The sequence below is a fragment of the Chaetura pelagica genome, unplaced genomic scaffold, assembly GCF_000747805.2.
Source record: "Chaetura pelagica isolate M959 unplaced genomic scaffold, ChaPel_1.0 scaffold79, whole genome shotgun sequence".
NCBI classification, from domain to species: Eukaryota; Metazoa; Chordata; class Aves; order Apodiformes; family Apodidae; genus Chaetura; species Chaetura pelagica.
Genome location: NW_009969339.1, coordinates 3,251,549 through 3,272,179, shown reverse-complemented (window position 1 = coordinate 3,272,179; position 20,631 = coordinate 3,251,549).

Genomic DNA, 20,631 nt, shown 5'->3' with positions numbered 1-20,631 from the left:
GGGTTTGGGGATTATCTGACATGACTGTAACTGTTACACACTGTGGCTGCAGCCATATAACTTTCTGCAAACTATGAAAATAGTTGTTTTTCTGTTTATTTCTTAACCTTTTTTACTGCAAAGGTATTGTTTTCTGTTTAAAAAAAAAAAAAAAATGGACAGCACTTCCATGTTGGAGGTTTAGTCTTGTGTCATCCAGTAGTTACACTCATCCTGGCTTTGCCAGACTGAAGGAAGTGACAAAACAAAAGTACACAGCAGACAGTGTACAGGCAGACACCCAAAGCTCCTTGGTCTCTGTAACATCCACAGATGTGCTGCTCTTGTCTTTCCTTCCAGCTCAGCAACATTTCAAAATCACATGTTTCTGTCTGGTCCGATCCCTTTGAGGTACCAGTTTGGAATTCCTTTCAAAGATCTCATTTAACATTAAGTTCCATAAAAAGACAAAAGATGTTGCTTCTTGAAGGAAACAGCTTTTCCCCAGGGGGTTGTATGACTGCTGATATTACCTTTCCTCCTACACCTCTTTCCCAACATCATATTTCTTGTAGTGTTTCAAGGGGCTTGAAATGCTTGTTTTTACTTTTACATATATTGGGGGAAATACTGATGCAAGAAATCTTTGTTTATGAATAATGAGATCATGAAACCTGGAGAGGCATTCATATGAAAATGTCAAATAAGATCAAGGAGGTCCAGGGGAACTGATTTTGGTACATTTTTCTTCCTCTTTTTTTTTCTTTTTCTCTTTTTTCTTTCTTTTTTTTTTTTTTTTAAGAATAAAACCAACTAACATTTGAAGCTAACATTTGACAAAACCTATGAGGGCTTATTGTAAGGCATCAACTGGTAGTAAAAAAAGAAACCATTGCTCTCGTTGGCGAAGATCTGATATATAGAAATTCAGTGAGATCAACAGACAATCGAAACAACACATGTTGCACGTAGTTTCCAACGGGTTTTTATGACTGAATTAGCATCATAGCTTAGCTCAGAAGAGAAAAAGCTTGGGAAACTGTTAGTATCTGCCCTCAAAGATACATTTTAAGACATATTATGTCAGCCTTGCAGTCTACTATAGCATCTTTATGAAAGAATCATCACTGGCAAAATATTACTGCAAAATGATACTGTGTTTCTCTTAAGAAGAACCTAACGTTCCACTAGAAAGGTCATGGTCTCTACTGCACATGCTTAGCAGGATCCTTTTTATTTTTGTTGTCCTCATGGTTCCTAAACAGCACCAGACCTTGCCTCAGAGGTACTCAAAGTCCTCCTGAAGCCAGTTTCAGTGTTACCTGAACACAAAAATCTGTACTTTAACATGTTTTTCAGCACGATGCTTTGCTTATGCCAGGTAAGTGTTGTAAACCTGCTGGTGTACGGCTGGTGAGAGAGGGGATGGTCTCTGCCAGCAGCACAGGGCTACAACTATGAAAGGAAATGTTCTATTAAGCGGTTGGCTTTTCAGTGTCCTTTTAAAGGATTTAATGTGAATTGAACATCACACTCTTTTTGGTAGGAAGGCGAATGTGCCTACAGCTCTTGGCTACTGTCATAGCTACAGTTCATGTGGGAATGAATTTACATGAGTAAGGAAGACAGGCAATAATATTTACTACCTGGGAAAAAGTTTTTTCTTCTTAGTCCTGAACGGTTCTGTCACTTCCTCTTCTTCCTACTTCTTCTCTACGAGGGGTTTTGTGGTACTTCAAGCACAGATGATGCCCAACTGTCCATTTCATTTCAGCAGTCACATATCATTTTATGGAAGCTAGCAAGGCTTTGAGTCAGGTTGTATAAAGTTGAGGTTTTTTACTCTAAAATAGTTATTCCTGAAAGAGCTGTTTATTAACAAATAAATGGTCTTTTCTTTTTTTCAAATGATAGAAGCTGAGAATTGCCATAAATCAAATGCACCAGTTTTTATCTGAAAATGTCTCTACTCTGAAAAGCCTTGATATTTTATTCTAAATGTAGGCTTGTCACCATAGAGATAAGATGAATTCAAGGATTTAAGGCTTGCCAGAGAATATTATGTACAATGTTTAAGATAAAGCTTTGCTTGCTTAAAGTAGCAGTGGAAGCTGAAACAGTAAACCAGCATCTAACAAAGACAGACTAGCAAAAGCAAAGAAAGGATTCACATTCTTTAAATAAAAGCTGTCTGGTTTTGACTAAGAAGAGTGTAAGTACTGAAGCTATGTTTATCCTCAGACCTCTTTAACAGTTACAGTTACTGTGTATTTTAGTGACTGAGTCACATAAGTATTCTATTTTCTGGGCATTTCATTCTTCCTCTCTTTGTCTACCTTCAAAAATAAACACATTAATTTATTCCTTAACATTTTAAAATTTATCTGGCCTTTTCTTCAGACAAAAGGAAACTTTATCGGTTCTTTGGGGTGATACATAAGGTCTTCTTTGATATGATTTTTAGGGTGTAACTGTCCCTCTTTTCCTAGAAATTATTTTATTGCACCCCAATTTGGGTTAAGTATCCCAAAACACAGATATACTGCACGTCCTCTAAAGAGGCACTTGAACAATTTGCTCTTTCCTGTTACCCATGAAAGGTACTGTGAGGGTGGTGAGACACTGGAACAAGATCCCCAGAAAAGTTATGGCTTCCCCCTCCCTGGAATTGTTCAAGGCCAGGTTGGATGGATTTTTGAGCAACCTGGTCTAGTGGGAGGTGTCCCTGCCCATGCAGAGGGTTGGGTCTAGATCATCTTTACGGTCCCTTGCAACCCAAACCATTCTATGATTCTATAAAGAACCGTTAGAGCTTTCAGTGTGCCTTGGGAACTGAGATGCTGCTGTAACTCTGAGTCAGGTTGTTGAAGCCTATTTATGGCTAACACATTTTGAAGATGAGTTTATTTTTGAAAATGATCCTTGCGAGGCATTTAAGTGCTCTGGAATATGTTATGCCATATTGTCAAAAGGCACACTGTCCTTTAATGTTGAGAAGAAATTTAATCTAAAGTTCTTAAGGAGGATCTGGGAGAAGTGGAGACAGCAGCATCTGTCCACCACAAAGAACATCTGGTATCCCAAAAAAGCCATAGCTTTCAGTGTCTCTCCACCCTCTTTGTGGCAGTGGAGATTGCTTCAGATTAGGGGCCACGACACAAGCCAAACTGCTGCCCTTGCAGGCGCCAACGGTGGGCAGGCCAGTTGCTGCTGAGGAATGTGGTCGCCTTGGAGTTGCCTACATACAAGAAACTGCTGGGGCATCCTAGGGCCAGATAGGTGGGGATTGTCCATCACGCCCAGCACCCAGTGCTTGGCTAGGGCTGTGGAGGCAGGCCACAAAGCTAGTGAGCACCCAAGGAAGCAAGTGTGATGAGAGCTTTGGGGCTTCTGTGCTGACTGATCTTGCTTGCTTGGTGTTACAAGTTAATACTATTAAAATCGATAGCCACAATAACAACAGAATTTAAATCTTAGGTTTAGTACTTATTCTTGAAGTGCCATTGATACTGTAATACACAAAAGAAGATACGTTTAAGTCCCCACATCAAAACTAGGGGCTACCTTTTAATCACAGTAAAGACATTTTAACAACCTTTGGCAAGCTCAGCAGTAACACAGATATTCCAAGTGGTGCAATATGTGTTTAGGAGAGGGGAGAAAGGGCTTAAAATTCATTTAAATTGAAAAACAGCAGTCATGCATTTCTCTAAACTATTGTTTTCAGTACCGTAAGCCACATCCTTTCAAATTTCCTCTGCTTGGCCACATCATTGGAATGAAGTGTCATAGCTGGTTAAGTCACTTTGACATCATACTGATGATGTGTCAAGCACAGGAAATTTGAAAGGACAGGGCTCAGTAAGGTCTTACCCTAACTTGCCTTCTTTTGACAATTCCTCCCTCCTGCCCCACACCCTCCCTGCTCCTTTTTTTTAAACTCAATGTTTCTGAGCCAGGTTAACTCTTAAAATCCCTATAGCAAGGTTATTCCTGCCAGAAGGGTGGAGATAATACTCTGCAGGCCTCCCACCCTCCTTTCAAAGCCAGCATTTGCAAAGCATCCAAATATTTAGGATGATGGGTCATAAGTGGAATCGGTTATATTGAAATTGTCAGACAAAATCTGCGGAACTGAAGCTCAGCTGGCTCTTAAGATCCATGTGGCTGCAGCTCCAGAGCGTGGGATTGGAAGAGGTACTGCAGGCTGTGAGCCTTCTGCCCAGCCACATCAGGCAACTGGTAGATGTAGAGTCCATTGCATAAACTGGTTAATAGTGACCTAATGAGGTTTTTTCCTTCAAATGCTGCTACTAGGAAGCTGTTCCAAAATCTTATAGCTCTGAATAGGAAGCAGTGTACACAGCTCTTGTGCCAGAGCTGTCCTTCAGCTTAAATAGCTTTTCCTCTGATCTATTTTCCCCACCTTCAATATACTTAGAGAAAACAATCCTACCTCTTCTCAGACTTCACCTTGCTGACATAAAAAAGCCTTGCTATATTCTCTTACTGTTTCTCCATCATTTCAAGAAGCCCTTCACAGCATTTCTTTCAGTTTCAGTACTTCCTTTTTTGATAATAGATGAGCAGCAAAGAAAATGTTATTCCCTCTTTGGACTTCCCATGGCTTCTCATGCTTCTCTATTTTCCTTTTCCTGATGGAAGTATCTCCCTTCTATATTCACCATAGTAGCTTCTGGGTTTGTCCATGAGTGCATGCTATTGATGGCCCAGACCCATGCCGGGGTCCATTCATTGCAGCTATTTCTTTCCATTAGATACTAATGGTTTGGAGGCAGATGGCCTACATTCCACCTGTACCCATGTGCTCAGCTATCTCTGAAGGCTCAAACTAGCCAGCAGCAGCCAGATGGAGGCAGACCTGTGTCTTTGCTCCCTCCAAGCAAGGGCATTGCTCTTGGTTCTGTCACATGTGCTCTCACTTCTTGTGCACCAGCCCCTCAGGGTTATCCGTTTCTTTCTTGTCAGTTCTTTTCATGCTTTCCAGCTTTATGTCATCAGTAAATATCTCTCATTTGCTAAAATTTTCCTTGCCAAGGTCATTAATGAAACTATTAAATAAATAGGTCCTAAGGTCAATCTGTCAAACAATAGATTTCCTCCCACCTGATAATTTCCTTTTCAGCAGAACCTGTTGTGAGCTGCCCTTTAGGCAGTTCCCTGTTGACCTTATGATTATTATACTCATTCTTAGCTTCTGTACATAATGTGAACTTTTCCCCTATGGCTTCATATCAAATGTTTACCTGAAATCCAGATAAAATGCTGCATTTTCTTTGTCTAGGAAAGCATTTTTATCACCAGACATATATACCTGCTTATTCTTGCATGATTCCTTTTGTTAAAGCCATACTACATTTGATATCATGATTTATTTTTCTCTACATATACTTTCTTTCAAAATTCATTCTTATATTTTGTATGTTATTAAAGTGAGGTTGATCCCTAGTTGTCAGTGGGCTATTTCCATCTTTTCACAAGCAGCAGCATTACATTAGCTATGTTCAGCCATAATGTACCATGCCAATTTAACATAATCAGTACAAAAAATTATTACCCAATCCCTTGTTTCTCGTGCCAGCTCTTTCACAGCTCCAGGAGGGAGATTGTCTGGTCCAGGGATTTCTGCTTCAACTTCAGCTGTGTGTATTTTCAATTTGAGGTTCTCAGTTTCATTACTCACCCTTCTCTGTTTCATTCTTTTTATTAAAAACCAGGAAACTGAAACTGTAGCTGAATTACCATTGATTTCTACGCCATTTTCACTTCAGTGAAGCTTTACATTTTCTTCGATCTTATACTTTGGTTAAACACCTTTTTGCTTACTGTGGCAATTTTTTTCAACATATTTAGTTTTAATTTCACTTGTTCTCACTTTACTTGTATGTTTCCTGACATCTAATGTAGCTCATTTTGCTGATCATTCAATCTTTCCCTCCTGAGAGGTTTCTTCAATATCTTGATATATTCTTTAATGTGGTAGTTGCCTCTTTCTGCCCAGAGTGCTTCCCCACAAGTTCAAAAAGATTTTTCCTTTGCTTATGATACAGATTCCAGATAGGCTCCATCCATTTGACTATGAGTAATTCTAAGTTTCCTCTGCACTCAGGTCCTTGATTTCTGTTGGATGGCTCACTGATTAGATACCTTCATTTTCCAGCCTTTATCCATTTGAAATCTAAAACCTTAATTACCAAACTGCCTTTGTTTATCCTGAAATTACATGTAAACTGAATCAACCCATGGTCCACTTGAAACAAGTTTTCATTTCTTATCACTTATAAAAACAAGGTGTAATTAAGGATACTCTCTTGTTAAATGAACTTTATCTTAGTTGATAAAGAAAATTGTCTGCTATCATACTCAGGAAAACCTGGACCATATCCTTAATATTAATATTTATTTTTCTTCCCATATTTTTGCATAATATAATATACTGTACTTAAATACTTCAAATAGGTTTAGCCATGCTACATGGTTGGTTAGTCCTTTGTGGTCTCTTACAACATAGCATATAATGTTACTCCACCTCAGTTTTCTCTGAAAATACGTCTTTTCATAGCAAACCCTGTTCTGCCACCTTTGACAAAGCATCTGTATTTTTGGTGAAACATTATTTAAGATCCTCAGCTACACACCCTAATTTGCTTTTTTGGGGGGACAATCTGGACATTTCAGTTGTCCCAGAGATGGGCTCTTGAGGTGATAGAAGCCAACAGAGAAGCAATGCTGAAGTACCTCAAAGAAACTCTAGATATTCCAGCCAGTAATTCAGTTTCACTAGGGGCCCAACTTAGATGTTTCTTACACAAACCCTGGGGAATGAACAAGAGGAGTAAGAGATGTGCAGTGCGTGTGCCTGCAGGGCTATGATCTTATTGGCATGGCAGAGACATGATAGGATGACTCCTATGACAGTAGTGTTGGAATGGAAGGTTACAGACTCTTTAGGAAGGACAGGCTGGGGAGACAAGGAGAGGGTGTTGCCCTCCACATCATTTACCAGCTGGAGTGTATGGAGCTCTGCCTGGGAATGGACGAGAAGCCAAATGAGAGTTTATGGGTCAGGATTAAAGGGAGGGCATTACAGTGGAAGTCTGCTACAGGCCACCCAACCAGGAAGACCAAGCAGATGAGACCCTTTACAGACAGATGGGAGCAACCTCACATTCGTAAGCCCTGGTCCTCATGGGGGACTTCAACCACCTCAGTATCTGCTGGATATAGGTAACTCAGGAGGTTCCTGGGAGGCAGTGATGATAACCTCCTTATCCAAGTGGTAGAGGAGACAGCAATAAGAAGTGCTGTGCTGGACCTTGTTCTCACCAACAAGGAGGGGCTTGTGGGGAATGTGAAGCTCAAGGGTAGCCTTGTCTGCAGTGACCATGAAATGGTGGAGTTCAAGATCTTCAGGGCAGCAAGGAAGCTGCACAGCAAGCTCACTACCCTGGATTTCAGGAAAGCAGGCTTTGACCTCTCCAAGGACCTGTTTGGTGGAGTACCATGAGATAAAGGCTTGGAGGCGAGAGAGACACAAGAAAGCTAGTTAATGTTCAAGGATCACCTCCTCCAAGCTCAGGAGCAAGGCATCCCAACAAAGAGGAAGACAGGCAAAAATACCAGAAGGCCTGCATGGATGAACAATTAACTCCTGGACAAACTCGGACAGAAAGGGAAGTCTACAGAGGGTGAAAGCAAGGACAGGTATCTTGGAAGGAATACAGAGAAATTGTCTGAGCAGCCAGGGGTCAGGTTAGGAAAGCTAGAACCCAGATCGAGTTAAATCTCACTAGGGACATGAAGGGCAACAGGAAATGCTTCTACAGGTAAGTCATTGATAAAAGGAAGACTATGGAAAATGTGGGCCCTCTCTGGAAGGAAACAGGAAATCTGATACAAGGTATCTAGCTGCAGACTCTGTTTGTAAGTTAAAGATACTGTTAATGTATCTTCTTTCTCTTTTTTTAATTATTACTCATTAAATGACTAAATCATTTTGATAAGTAGGCTACATCCAGCTCCTATATTCAAAGTGCCCTCTGCCTGAACTCTTCAAACCTGGCAGAGAAATTTCGGGTAAGGTTTACAATACAAATGGTTTATGGAAATAAAGTGGCACTAGGAATGTTTTGACTAACTGTGCCAGTTCAAACCCACATAAGTCATGCAAAGAATTGTTATGGTTTGAAAAGTGTTGTTTGGATTTTATATTTTTTTAAACATTAATTAAATGACATATAAAGCTACTAACATCTTGGGTCAGGGAGAGTGCCAAAATGGACATTATAAAAATGTTCACTTTCATATTAAACCTGTGTTTATGGGGCGTCTCATGTCTCTAAAACCTCCCCAGACCACTATTAATCATAACCTATCAAGTACATTCATCACATATTTTTCCTGTCATATGCCAAAGAACGTCTTATTAATTAAAGGGGTGAAAAATCAGAAAGGTTCCTTTTCTCTCCCATTGTTTTGTAGAAAAGGAAATGATAATGTTGAAACAGCAAATCTGCTCTTTTCCAGAAACTGTTCTTATTGGGAAAGCGAATTTTACTCACATTAAAAGCAATACTATTTTGCAAAATTTGCCCCAAATCTGGCTTGGGCTTCTTGCTCATCTAGTTCTTCTGAACTCAATTCCCTGCAAAAGCAGGATTTGGCCTTTTTGCACTTGTGCTGCAAAATCTGTGACTGTTATTAAAGGCATTTTAATTAAACCCAGCATTAAAACTACATTTTTCTCTGAAACCATCTACAACCAATAATTAGCAGCAAGAGGTTTTTCAAACCTCAAAAGAAATTGTTTGGGTGATACGCTATATGTGGTTTATAGATTTAAAATCCCTGGGGTTTTGTTTTCTGGGAAAAAGAAGACAAAGCTCCATCTTAAAGTTAAATGGGCTGAGTTTTCTGTTCATTCCCTACTGGACAGTCATCCACATCTCAAAAGCTAAATGTAGCCTTAATTCATTACAGCTGTTTTCTTTACAATAGAATTAGATTTTATATAGCTCTATTCATATCTGAGGTGTCCCAAAGCATTTAACAATAAGCAGTCAGTGCCAGATTTCATGGACCACTGTAGCACGTGAGAGTTTTGCCTGATGAAGGTCCCTGGGATCTGGGTCCTTGGCTGTTGACGATGCTCTGGGGGTGGGGACCACCCGAGTAGATGCTCTGCACCCAGCAGCCCCTCTCCCAGCCACAGAAGGCAATACTGATGGGACTCTGGGGTTAAGCTCATGCCCATTCAGAAAGTACAGCAAAATGCCCTTTCCTTACATATCTCTGAGTGACAGCACCTTCAGCCAGTTCTGCGAGCATCGCTCTGCTAAATTTCTGCATTTTCTATGCTTTCTCTTCAAAATATGAACCATCAACATTCTGCCTTGGATCAACTACAAAGGCTGACTTGCATTAGTCTGATTGCATTAGCTCTTGACCATGTAGCAAGCTCAGCAGAGCAGGTCAGGTAGGATCCTTCCACCCTCAATGATAATGGTGATGTCATATCACAGAGAAATCCTGGATTAGTCACTGCCTGCTTATTAGACTCAGTCCATGCATATCTGCTGAGTTTATCTGGGTGTCTAAGATAAAGCATCCATTTTAATCCCTGTCAATAGATAACAACTTGGAAGTTGCTATTCTACATCTTGCATACTTTGTTTTAACCACCACCTTAAAACAGCAACAGCAAAAATAGGTGTGTAAGTCTTCAGATTTGAAGACATAATAATTCAGACCAATAGGTATGAGAAAGAAAATACTCTTAGGTGTATATTTACTTTGAACTGGGAGTTCAGTGCAATACAGTAGTTTCCTGGTCACAAAAAAATAGTATTCTACAACAGAAATATATGAGAACTCAGGGAATGTGCTCCTTCCAAGCTCACCACCAGGCCCTTGCTATTGCAGGCAGCCACTTGGTAAATCAGATGTGCATGGAAAGGGAGAGAGCTTGACAGTGAGAGAATATTCATAGAAAGAATAGACAGACATTTCAGTAACGTACATCCATGCAATTTACTAACACAGAAGATTGCCCAGAAAAAAAATTTATTACCTTCAGCTGGAAAATTTATTCAAATCAGAACTACTCTAGAAAGACTTTCCCATGAAAATGGTACTAAGTAGTAGTTTAGTCTTTGAAACAAAGAGCATTTCTAGACAGTAAAAGGTGAAGTTTTTCAGGATAAATACATAAAGTACAGATTCACGAGTTACATCAGAGGTTTGAAACCAATAAACAACTTACACCAAGCTGTGCTTGGGCGTAGTGTAAACGGAATAGATCTAAATTCCTCCCTGCTGTGTTTCTGTGAAATCAGTGAAGTTACACTAGGGCTTTGAAATACCAGTTTTATTGCATAGGAATAGTGTCATCATCTTTAGAGGCTACAGATGGATTCCAGCTATCATGAAACAAACAGCCTTCAAGCATGGTTATCCAGAAAGAATTTTCTACAAAAGAAGCTTGCATCACCATTATGTGTTTAAAATAAATCAAGACTATAAGGAGTATGATTAGGGATAGGTGGGGACCTCATGATGTTGAACAAGCTTTGGAGACTGAAGTCACATGTCAGCATGAAATCATGAGGAGGAAGGAAGAAGAAGAGAAAGGTACAATGTACAGACATCAAACAGTTTCATGTTTGGAAGAATCATGATCTTCTCACCTGACCTCCGACACAACACACCTCAAGAAGGCAGCAGGGAACTGCAGAAGTGAGAAGGAACTGGGATAAGAAGAATAAAGTATCAAGCTGCTCCGGGTAGATAGGATAAGAAGAAACCAAGGTCTCAGCAAATGCACATATGTTACAGAGCCTTCCAAATGCACATATTGCCCAAGGCTGATGCTGTTTTCCAGAAACCTTTTTCCCATTTCCCGTGTTAAGCTGAGGGGTGCAGAATGCACCATTAATCTTCAAAGAAGCCACTTTTACTTCCAGGAACAGAGTTATCCAAGCTTGGCTCAAAGACTGTGAATTCTTTTTACTTATCCTGTTGTAGGTAGGTTTTAGTGGGTGATGACATTCATCTGTTGTAGTAGAGGATAAGTAAAATTGTTCATTCCTATTTTTCTCATAGGAAGAAATCCAGATGTGCATTCTTAGTATTATCTCTACCCTTATTCCGAAAAATTCCCATTCAACTCAAAGGCTTGCTTGGCTAACAGAGTAAGGATCCAGACTGTGTCTTAGTACATAGCAGCTAAATGCTGCAAGGAAATGGGAAGATAAATGTAAACAAGCTATAACTCTTAGAGCAGGGCTTTGTTCTCCCTCTCAGTTTCCTACTCGCTCTAATCAGTGCCTGTTCTTTAAAAAAAATCCTCACATTTTTTGGTCTCTTTGAGTGGAGTTTGTCCAGCTAACTAAAATCTGGTCATCCCACTCTGAGCTGACTATTATAAAATCTCAGTATAGAAAGAAATAGCCTTCTTTGGAGGGTAAGTTGCCCCACTCAAGCACAGACACTGAAGATAGCTGGGATATATTGCCCTCTGGGGGTGCTTATTTTTCTCTTCTGCTTATAACAGAACTGCAGACAATTCTTAGATATATGAATTTGGACAAGATGAACCCCAGCTTTGTAACCAGATATATTAATACAATTCAGTGAAATAGCATACCTTTTTTTTCAGATGTGTTACACCTACTTTCTGTCCTTTTCTGCCCTTTTTCTTGGCTTCAAATCTCCTCAGTGTTTAAGCTGTCGATCTCAACAGCTTCTGTGGGAGAAAGAAAAAAATGTTGATTTTCTCTGAAAAATAATCAAGTGCAGCCACACAACCACCCTTACCATTCATAGCCAAGCAATCGTTTTGTTAAACATCCATTAAAAGTGATAGTTTACTACAACTTCTGTTTTGTATGTGGAAACAAGTGACTATCTTTTCATGTTGTTTGGGATCCATAAAATTTTCTGTTCTCCTCAAAACTGCTCTCAGGTTTTATGGTGTTGAAGGACTTTGTGGTAATGACCTCCATGGGCCACTGAATGTGGAAATATGCAGTAGTGCAACTTCATGGCCTTTTAAGCTAAGACCATGATTTTATTAATTAAAATTAATCTTAATTTCCTGGAGGAAAAGGCAATGAGCAAAGCAGCAGAAGTCTCAATGTTTGTATTTGTCTCTGCCCATGCATGCTGGCCCTTCAATTAATTGGAATCTACAAATTGAATCCTTAATTTTAACTATGTGGTTTAAGTCCCACTGACCCCAGCTGCTAGGGGTGTCCCCCTGCATCTGCTACTGAGGGCTCTCAGAGGCCCCACAGAGGATGACATGGACTTCTGATATGACTCAACACCAATACTGTTACTTTCTGCTGTGCATCCATTTTGCTGATTCAGTGCTTGAGGGGGCCTATCATGATAAATACACCTACAACCAGTGAGAGACAGGTTGTCCTTTCTCAGTGCATAATTAAAGTAATTCTTCCAGCATAAAGCTGTGGTTCTGGTTTAAGCCCAAGCAGGAGCTAGCATCATGTGATATGGCTTAATTATCTTACTGTCAGTTGTGCTTTGCTGAGCATCTGGCCTTTGGTCTTTCAGGTTGAAACTCCAAGTTAATTACAAATACTAAAATGTAGCCTAGTTGCACTTACCTCCTAAGCACTGTTTAATCGATTTTGAAATCCTAATCTACACATCATAAAGTTTATTGGTTGTCTTAATTGGCTAAATCTGTCACTGGAAAGACGGAGGGAATTGGCTAATTTACTTAGACAATAGAATTTAAAAATCCAGTGTCCAGATAATCCTGTTCTTCCTGTCACAAACTTCTACTCTATCCTTATTCTTTTAAAAACATTTTTACAATTAAGATTGGTTATATAAAGCTGATTATTCTCAGTCTGATTCCTTTCAGTGCTTCAGAGCAAGCTTTTCCTGTCTTCTTCCACTGAAGTGTGGCAGAGACAGCATTAAATGCAACTGTGGATTCAGAAATGTTTGTGGTAGGCAGAGCCTTCAGATTAGCATGACACATGGAATTTGTGAGCTGTTAGATTTGATTTCAAAGTATTAGGCTAGGATTTCACATTTTGTTTTTATAAAATGCAAATACACTTCAGTCACTTGGTTATTAAGATGGATCTGAAATGCTAGTCAGGGAGCAGATATGGAACCTATGCTCGTTACACAAGTCTTGCTTCCTGGAATGGATTTTTTTTCTTTTTTTCTTCAGAATTTCTCCCAGATGCTAAGTAAACTGCTACTGTGAGACAAGCCAACTGAAAAGCCATTTCCCTCACTAATAAGGGAAAAAAAGGAACGAGTAAAGTTAAAGCAGAACAAGGACACACTAAGTCTTTTCTGAAAACATACAGTGAAGGAATAAAAATCCAGTAAACACTGGCTGCAGAACAAGTCACTGGCACATGCAGAGCTCTGCAATAGAGCTCAAGGCAAATGAGCTGCCTTGTCTGGCAGCAGATATCTTTATCACTGTTGATGATCACACCATGGCTCCTAGAGCTACGTACCGGAGTCATGCTGGTGTAGGCAAAGATGTAGGATCCTACTGCCCATGGTGCATGTGAGACATGGGGCTCCAAAACACGGTGTCGACATTATTGAGTATCCTGGACACCTTTGACTATTAGAAAACCTTCCGGTAAGTGTACATGACACCTGAAGGTCTCCCCAAGGCCAGGTTAGCTCTGTGTCTCAACAGCTGGCCTCCCTGTGGGGCCTATGGGTTCCAAGAAGGCATTCTCCAGAGAGGTTCAATTACACGAGAGAATAAACCCAGCAGCTTGCTACCCTGCCAGGTACGTCCAAAAAGATTGCCAGAAATCTGCCTGCAAGCAGCCAACTGTCCAGCATCTGCAAGGACAAGAGGTGGGGAGGGCCCTGGTACTCCTAGGTTGTGCCAGAAGAAGAGAGTGGAACAGCCTTTAGAGTCGTTTGGGCTGTCATCCGATTTCCAGCCACCAAACTGCAAGCAAGACCTCACATGTAATTCAAAATTCCAAGTTGGCTTCTAAATGGAGTCTCTGAGGAAAAATCTAAATCTGAGGGAAAATGCAATGAGCTAGTTTCCTATCAAAAACAAAACAAAACAAAACAAAAACAAGACAAAAAAACCCAAACAAACAAAAAAAACACACAAGAAGACCAACACCTGTTATGAAGAGCACATTCATGGATATAACTTTTCATCATAGTTTTAGTTAAATATTATGGGAATGCATGCAAAGGTCTGTGGATTTCCAGGAATTTGAAGACAGCTCTCAACATCCCAGGTTTCCCATTGTAATGCGTGATAAACAGGAAAGGTAGGATGATTACTTGAATTTCTTGTTAATTGTGCCTATAAATAAGAGAACAAACACTTTTTTAAAAAAAATCTCTTCACATATCAGACAAACATTGTGCTGGCTAAAAAAGCTGGAGCATCCAGTAAGACTTGCTGGTCCATGCTGACATGTTTGCAGTGCCCAGGTTAGGAAGGAAGCAAGACAGAGATTAGAAAAGAACAGGTCTTGTTTCCTAGGCATAGCCCTAATTAGCAAATGCTTAAAGTTAGGAAGATCTGTTGTTTTCATGAGGACGTTTTGTTCCACAACAGTGGTTGTGTTTCCCTCTCCCTTGCTCAAGCTTCGAGAGGCTGAGGCCAAAGGACTCCAGGGTGGACAGGAGCTTTCTGTCTTTCGCACCCACACCTGCCTGAGAGGCACCATGCTGCAAAGACCCCTGGAGTTTCAGGCTGCTGCTTCCACGCAGAGGACTGGGGACAATCAGGATAGATTTCCATAGCAAAAAAAAAAAAAGGCATGCTCTTTTACTCAGAAGGGTGACTTGTTAGAATAGAAATTAAGATTTCAGGATATATTTCTTCGACCCTCCCCAGAGATTACCAAAAAAGAGAAGAGTGGGCTAAGTGAATGAAGTCTGATGCATCTATACATAGATCTATATGCAGGTATGTCCTCTAGGCTATATCCTCTAGACACAGAGTCCTGTAACTTATTCCACGTGCAGCACCAACCAACATTTTGTTACCTGCATGTTACTGTTAGTTTCATCAGCAGGAGCTGCTCTGGGCTGCAACAGGTGATTGAGGGATGAGGTTTCCCTTGAAGCCCTGGACGCAAATGCCTGATGAAGTCTTGTGGAGTGGAGACAGTGTGTCCTTAAACCTGAGCAGTTCTGCTTCCTTCTTCAGCCGTGGTTCATTAAACCACTTTCTGGTGCTGGGTCAGGATGGAACTGGTTATGTTGGAACAAGACTCATTTTTCAGACCAAACTTTTATTTTCTCCGTTTTTCCTTTTACTGCAGATTTTCAAGGATCCCAGTCTTCAGTTTGATGAAATAGCTTAGGCTCCTTTACTTTTATTTATGAGGCACTTTCTCAAAACCTGAGTCTAGCCTACTTTTTTTAGCTCCAAAATGCAATGCAGATCCTGCTCCTGAGGACTGAATTAATATTTTAGCAGAGTGGAGATCAGCTCCAGTGCATAAGTGAATTAGAGAGATGTATGTGTAGATCCAAGGTGTTTGCTTGCTCTCTTTAAAATGTGCTGAGACCAAGCCAGTCTCTTCTAGCTGTCCTGTCATTTCTTTTACACTTTATACCCAAGCTGAGGTATTAAAAATATTGGTATTAAAAGCCCATAATGGCTCTTATTGTTATTTCAAAAGTCTTTCCTCTCCAAATTCTTCATGTTCAGCCAAACTTGACAGATACAGATGTCTTAAAGAAAAAATTATCCTCTTCCTTTTCTTTCTGCTTCTTGGCTGCATTTTCCAACCTCCTTTCAGAGAAATATAGTATTTCAAATACCTCACAGGAAAAATATGACTCCTCCCAGACTCCTGAGGCTGCTCTCACAGGTTGCCTGTGGATGCTACTGCTTCCTGAAAGGAGCTCTACATTAGGACCACACTGGCTGACACAGCGTGAAGAAGTATCTTGTACCCAAATGTCACAGATCCATGCATCTATCAGGGGTGGTTTTGGGTTTCATGACAGACCACCCAAAAAATGGAGCAAGTAATCTTATCTAGTCATGTCCTTTGGCATTTATAGTAACCAAGTGTCAAGAATATTTTTTGTTTCAGTGATTCAGTGTGGCTTGTCTCCCTAAAGTGCTTTTGCTGTCCTCTAATAGATAAAATCTGTGAAGACCTGTACAGGCAGAATTCAAATCTCTGCTAATGTACCATTCCTGATATCCTTCAGCCAGGACATCAGTGCTCTGTTGTACTTTAACAGTTGCTGGCCCTGGAATGTAAGTAACTTCCCGACCTCTTTTATGGGACTTTGTGGAGAAAACCTGCTGCAGGATGATAACACTTAGTGGGATTCCCCAGGGGCATTGCAGTCACAGGTGCCAAGCAAATGACCCAACTCACTCCTACTTGTATGATAGGAAACTTCAGCCTTGCACTTTGTAACCTGCTTTAATATTACCCCTTTCATCTTCTCCTGCTTTTTCTGAAGCTTCACAGGATGGTCTATACGTGTGTGGTGGGTTGACCCTGGCTGGAAGCCGCTCTGTCTCTCCTGCTCCTCAGCTGGACAGGGGAGAGAAAATATAACAAAAGGCTCATGGGTTGAGAGAATGACAGGGAGATCACTTGCCAGTTACCACCATGGGCAAAACAGATTGACTTGGGGAAATCAATTTAATTTATTGCTGCTTCTTCCTCTTCAGGTAGAGGACTCCTCACACTCTTCCCCTGCTCCATCATGGGATCCCTCCCACAGGACACAGTCCTCCACTAACTTCTCCACTGTAAGTCCTTCCCACAGGCTGCAGTTCTTCATAAACTGCTCCAGTATGGGTCCCTCCCATGGGGTGCAGCCCTTCAGGAACAGATTGCTCCAGCATGGGTCCCCATGGGGTCACAAGTCCTGCCAGCAAACCTACTCCAGCATGGGCTCCTCTCTCCATGGGTCCACAGGTTCTGGCAGGACACTACTCCAGGGCAAGCTTCCCAGAGTTGCAGCCTTCTTTGGGCACCCACCTGCTCCAGTAGGAGGTCCTCCACAGACTATAGGTGAATATCTGCTCCACCATGGATCTCCACAAACTGCTGGGGGATAGCCTGCCTCACCATGGTTCACTGGCTGCAGAGGAATCTGTTCTCCTGCAGCTGGACCACATCCTTACCCTCCTTTTTCACCAACCTTGGTGCCTGCACAGTTGTTTCTCTTATGTATTCTCACTCCTTTCTCCTGGCTGTTGCTGCTCAGCAGTTTGGGTTTTTTCTTCCCTCTTCTTAAGTATGTTATCACAAAAGCACTACCACCATAACTGATGGGCTCAGCCTTGGCTAGAGGCAGGTCAGTCTTGGAGCTGGCTGTTGGACATGGGAGAAGCTTCTAGCAGCTTCTCACAGAAGCCATCCCTGTAGCCCTCACTACCAAAACTTTGCCGTGTAAGCCCAATGCAACATGGTAGGAGTAAACATGTAAGAGTAACAGGGCTCAATTCCACTGCCACTGTGGATCTCACCATCTGCAGAGCCAGAACAACCAGTGCTCAAGCCATAAAACCTGACTCTTACCTGTCTGGGCACAGGTGGGAACTGCTGTAACTTCATGTGATTCACACTTACCTTTCAGAGGCACACAGGACAACTGCCTCATGGTCTTGTGCCCAACAGATATAAAACCCTACAAAAGAAGAGAGAGTGGAGGTTTATACTAACTTTCAGTGCTGAGGAGCTGAGGATTTTATCCTGGCTGTATGCTGGGCCATTTGGTGAGCTGGGAGGAGGTGGTGAATAAAAAGTCATTTGTCGTGTGACAGAGGGTGTGTGCACACCAAGTCACAGACATTTCACGTTGGGTCTTTCTCATGTAATGCTTCTGCTTTTTCCTTGATTTATTGCAGTTTCAGGACCTTGTCAGTATTCCTGCAAATATAACTGTTGCCTGTGTTGGATGTCACATCCAAAGAAACAAGACAGCAGACTTTAGTAGACTTCATTAGTAACAGTACTGCAATAAGGACACTTAGCTCTAGCATTGAGTTAATTATTTGGCAGCTGATGTTTAATGAGAGGGCTCAGGGCAAAGGTCTGAATGTACGATTTGAATGTAAGCTGGACTATGTCTTGGAGAAAACTGTCCTTCATTTAAGATGCTGCAACAGACTGCTAAGCACATGTTTCCACCCAAAACAAAGGCAGCTCAGGAATTTGAATATTGTGGGAAGCTGGGCTTTGTCTGGGTATTATTTTGGGAAAGGCGTGTGGGTGGGTGGATGAGAGACTGTTCAGGTGGAGAAGGAGGGAGACAACATGTGGGAAACAGGCAGCGAAGGGGAGCGGCAGCACAGCCGGAACTGCACGGATGTCTGTCCTGGGAGAAGCCCGGAGAGCTGGCTAGGAAAGATCTGCTGCTGTGAGAAGAGAAGCTGCCTCTGGTTGTTTGCATCCTACTGTGCTTATGAGGGCAGACTCTCTATATTGTTCTACATAAAAAGAATTGCATCAAAGATACTGGTCTCTGCTATTAATATCTTCACTTGGAAAAAAACTTAAGGGCTTGAATTTTGTACAGCTGGAATGGTGTGGGATTGCCTTTATTTTAATGTGGCATGGTTTCTAATATAGCTTTTGTTTTCTCTTTTTCCCTCTCAGTTCTTGCGTCTTCTTTCTGCTGTCTCTACATCTCTGTCACCTGGGGGAAGCCTCTTCTCTGTACCCCAAAAGCTGTTTGAGAACAGCATTTGTTCCCACCACAGGTCTCAACTCCTTTGGCTTACAAGCTGATTTTAACACATATGGGAGAGGTTCAGTTTCAGGTACTTAACACTCATCCATCCAAATAAGTGCAAGAAGTCTACCTGTCCATCTGGCCATTAATAGAATCATGGAATGGTTCGGGTTAGAAGGGACCTTAGAGATCACCTAGTTCCAACCCCCCTGCATGGGCAGGGACACCTCCCACTAGGCCAGGTTGCTCAGAGCCCCATCCAACCTGGCCTTGAACACTTCCAGGGAGGGGGCATCCACAGCTTCTCTAGGCAACCTATTCCAGTGTCTCTCCACCCTCATAGAGAAGAATTTTTTCTGATGTTTAGCCTAAATCTACCCTCTTCCATTTTAATGCAATTGCCCCTCATCTTGTTGCTAACTACCCTAGTAAAAAAGTCCCTTCTCAGCTTTCTTGTAGGCCCCTTCAGGTGCTGGAAGGAGCATCTCCCCAGAGCCTTCTCTTACACAGGCAGAAGAACCCCAGCCTCTTTCAGCCTATCCTCAGGAGAGGTGCTCCAGCCTTCCCACCATCTTTGTGGCCCTCCTCTAGACTCACTTCAATAGGTCCATGTAATTCTTGTGTTTGGGCTCCAGGACTGGACACTGTATTCCAGATGGGGTCTCATGAGATCAGAGTAGGGGGGCAGAATTACCTCCCTTGACCTGCTGGCCACGCTTCTTTTGATGCAGCCCAGGACATGGTTGGTTTTCTGGGCTGCGAGCGCACATTGTTGGCTCACATTGAGGTTCTCATCAGCCAATACCCCCAAGTCCTTCCCCTCAGGGCTGATCTGAATCAGTTCTCCACCCAGAACATATCTGTGCTTGGGATTGCCCCAGTGCAGGTGCAGAACCTTGCACTTGGCCTTATTGATCTTCATGAGGTTGGCATGGGTGCTCCTCTCAAGTCTGTCTAGGCCCTTCTGGAGGGCCTCCTTTCCCTCCAGCATGTTGACCACATTGCACAGTGTAGTGTCAGACTTGCTGAGGATGCACTCAGTGCCACCATCCATGTCACTGACCAATATATTAAATAGCACCAGTCCCAGTACCAAACCTAAGGAACACAACTTGTCACTGGTCTTCATTTGGACACTGAACCATTGACCACTACTTTTTGAGTGTGACCATCCAGTCAATTTCTTATCCCTTTTTGAAAATAAGAGTTGTTTCCCCTTTTCCAGTAAATGGGAACTTCATCAGACTGCGACCACTTCACCTGTGCTTCTGATGGATTCCTTTGTCTAGAAGAGTGATATCAAAGCACATTTTATTCACAGAGTTTATGAGAAAGCAATATTACTTCCCAGTTCAAAAAAATCCACAAAGTCCTGCTGCTTTGATCAAGATGAGGCACTATTTGTTTGTTGCTGCCAGGTATTGATCCGAACAAAGTCCTCCATTTATTGAGCTCCTCTTACTTCTCCTCCCATCTGTAGGCTTCTGTCATTGTTGGTAATATCGTATTATGTCTGAGGAGATTTTCTGAACAGAACTGACTGTTCTGGACCCCAGCAGGAGAGTGGTTGTCCACAGTCAACAGGTAGCCAGGGGTTCAGAGGCATCTCCTTGTGCAGTGATTACATGGTCCAGCAAAGGAGAGATCTACAGATGCTATATAAAATAAACAAACCTCTTACCAGTGAAATGACACCTGCTCAAGAACATAGAAACAGTTTTCAAATTCAGCCACAAAAAACCTGCCAAAAGTTGGCCAGAAATCTCTTGAGGTGATTGTAGACTAGCCTATAGTAGGCAAAGGAGTAATATGACAAATTCTGAGAGAAAGGATCACACTTCAGCCCATAACCACAAAGTCTTAGATGGAACACACTTAGACTTGAAAAATAACTTGCATAGAAAAATCCCTCTTGTCTTGTTGTTAGTTGCCTGG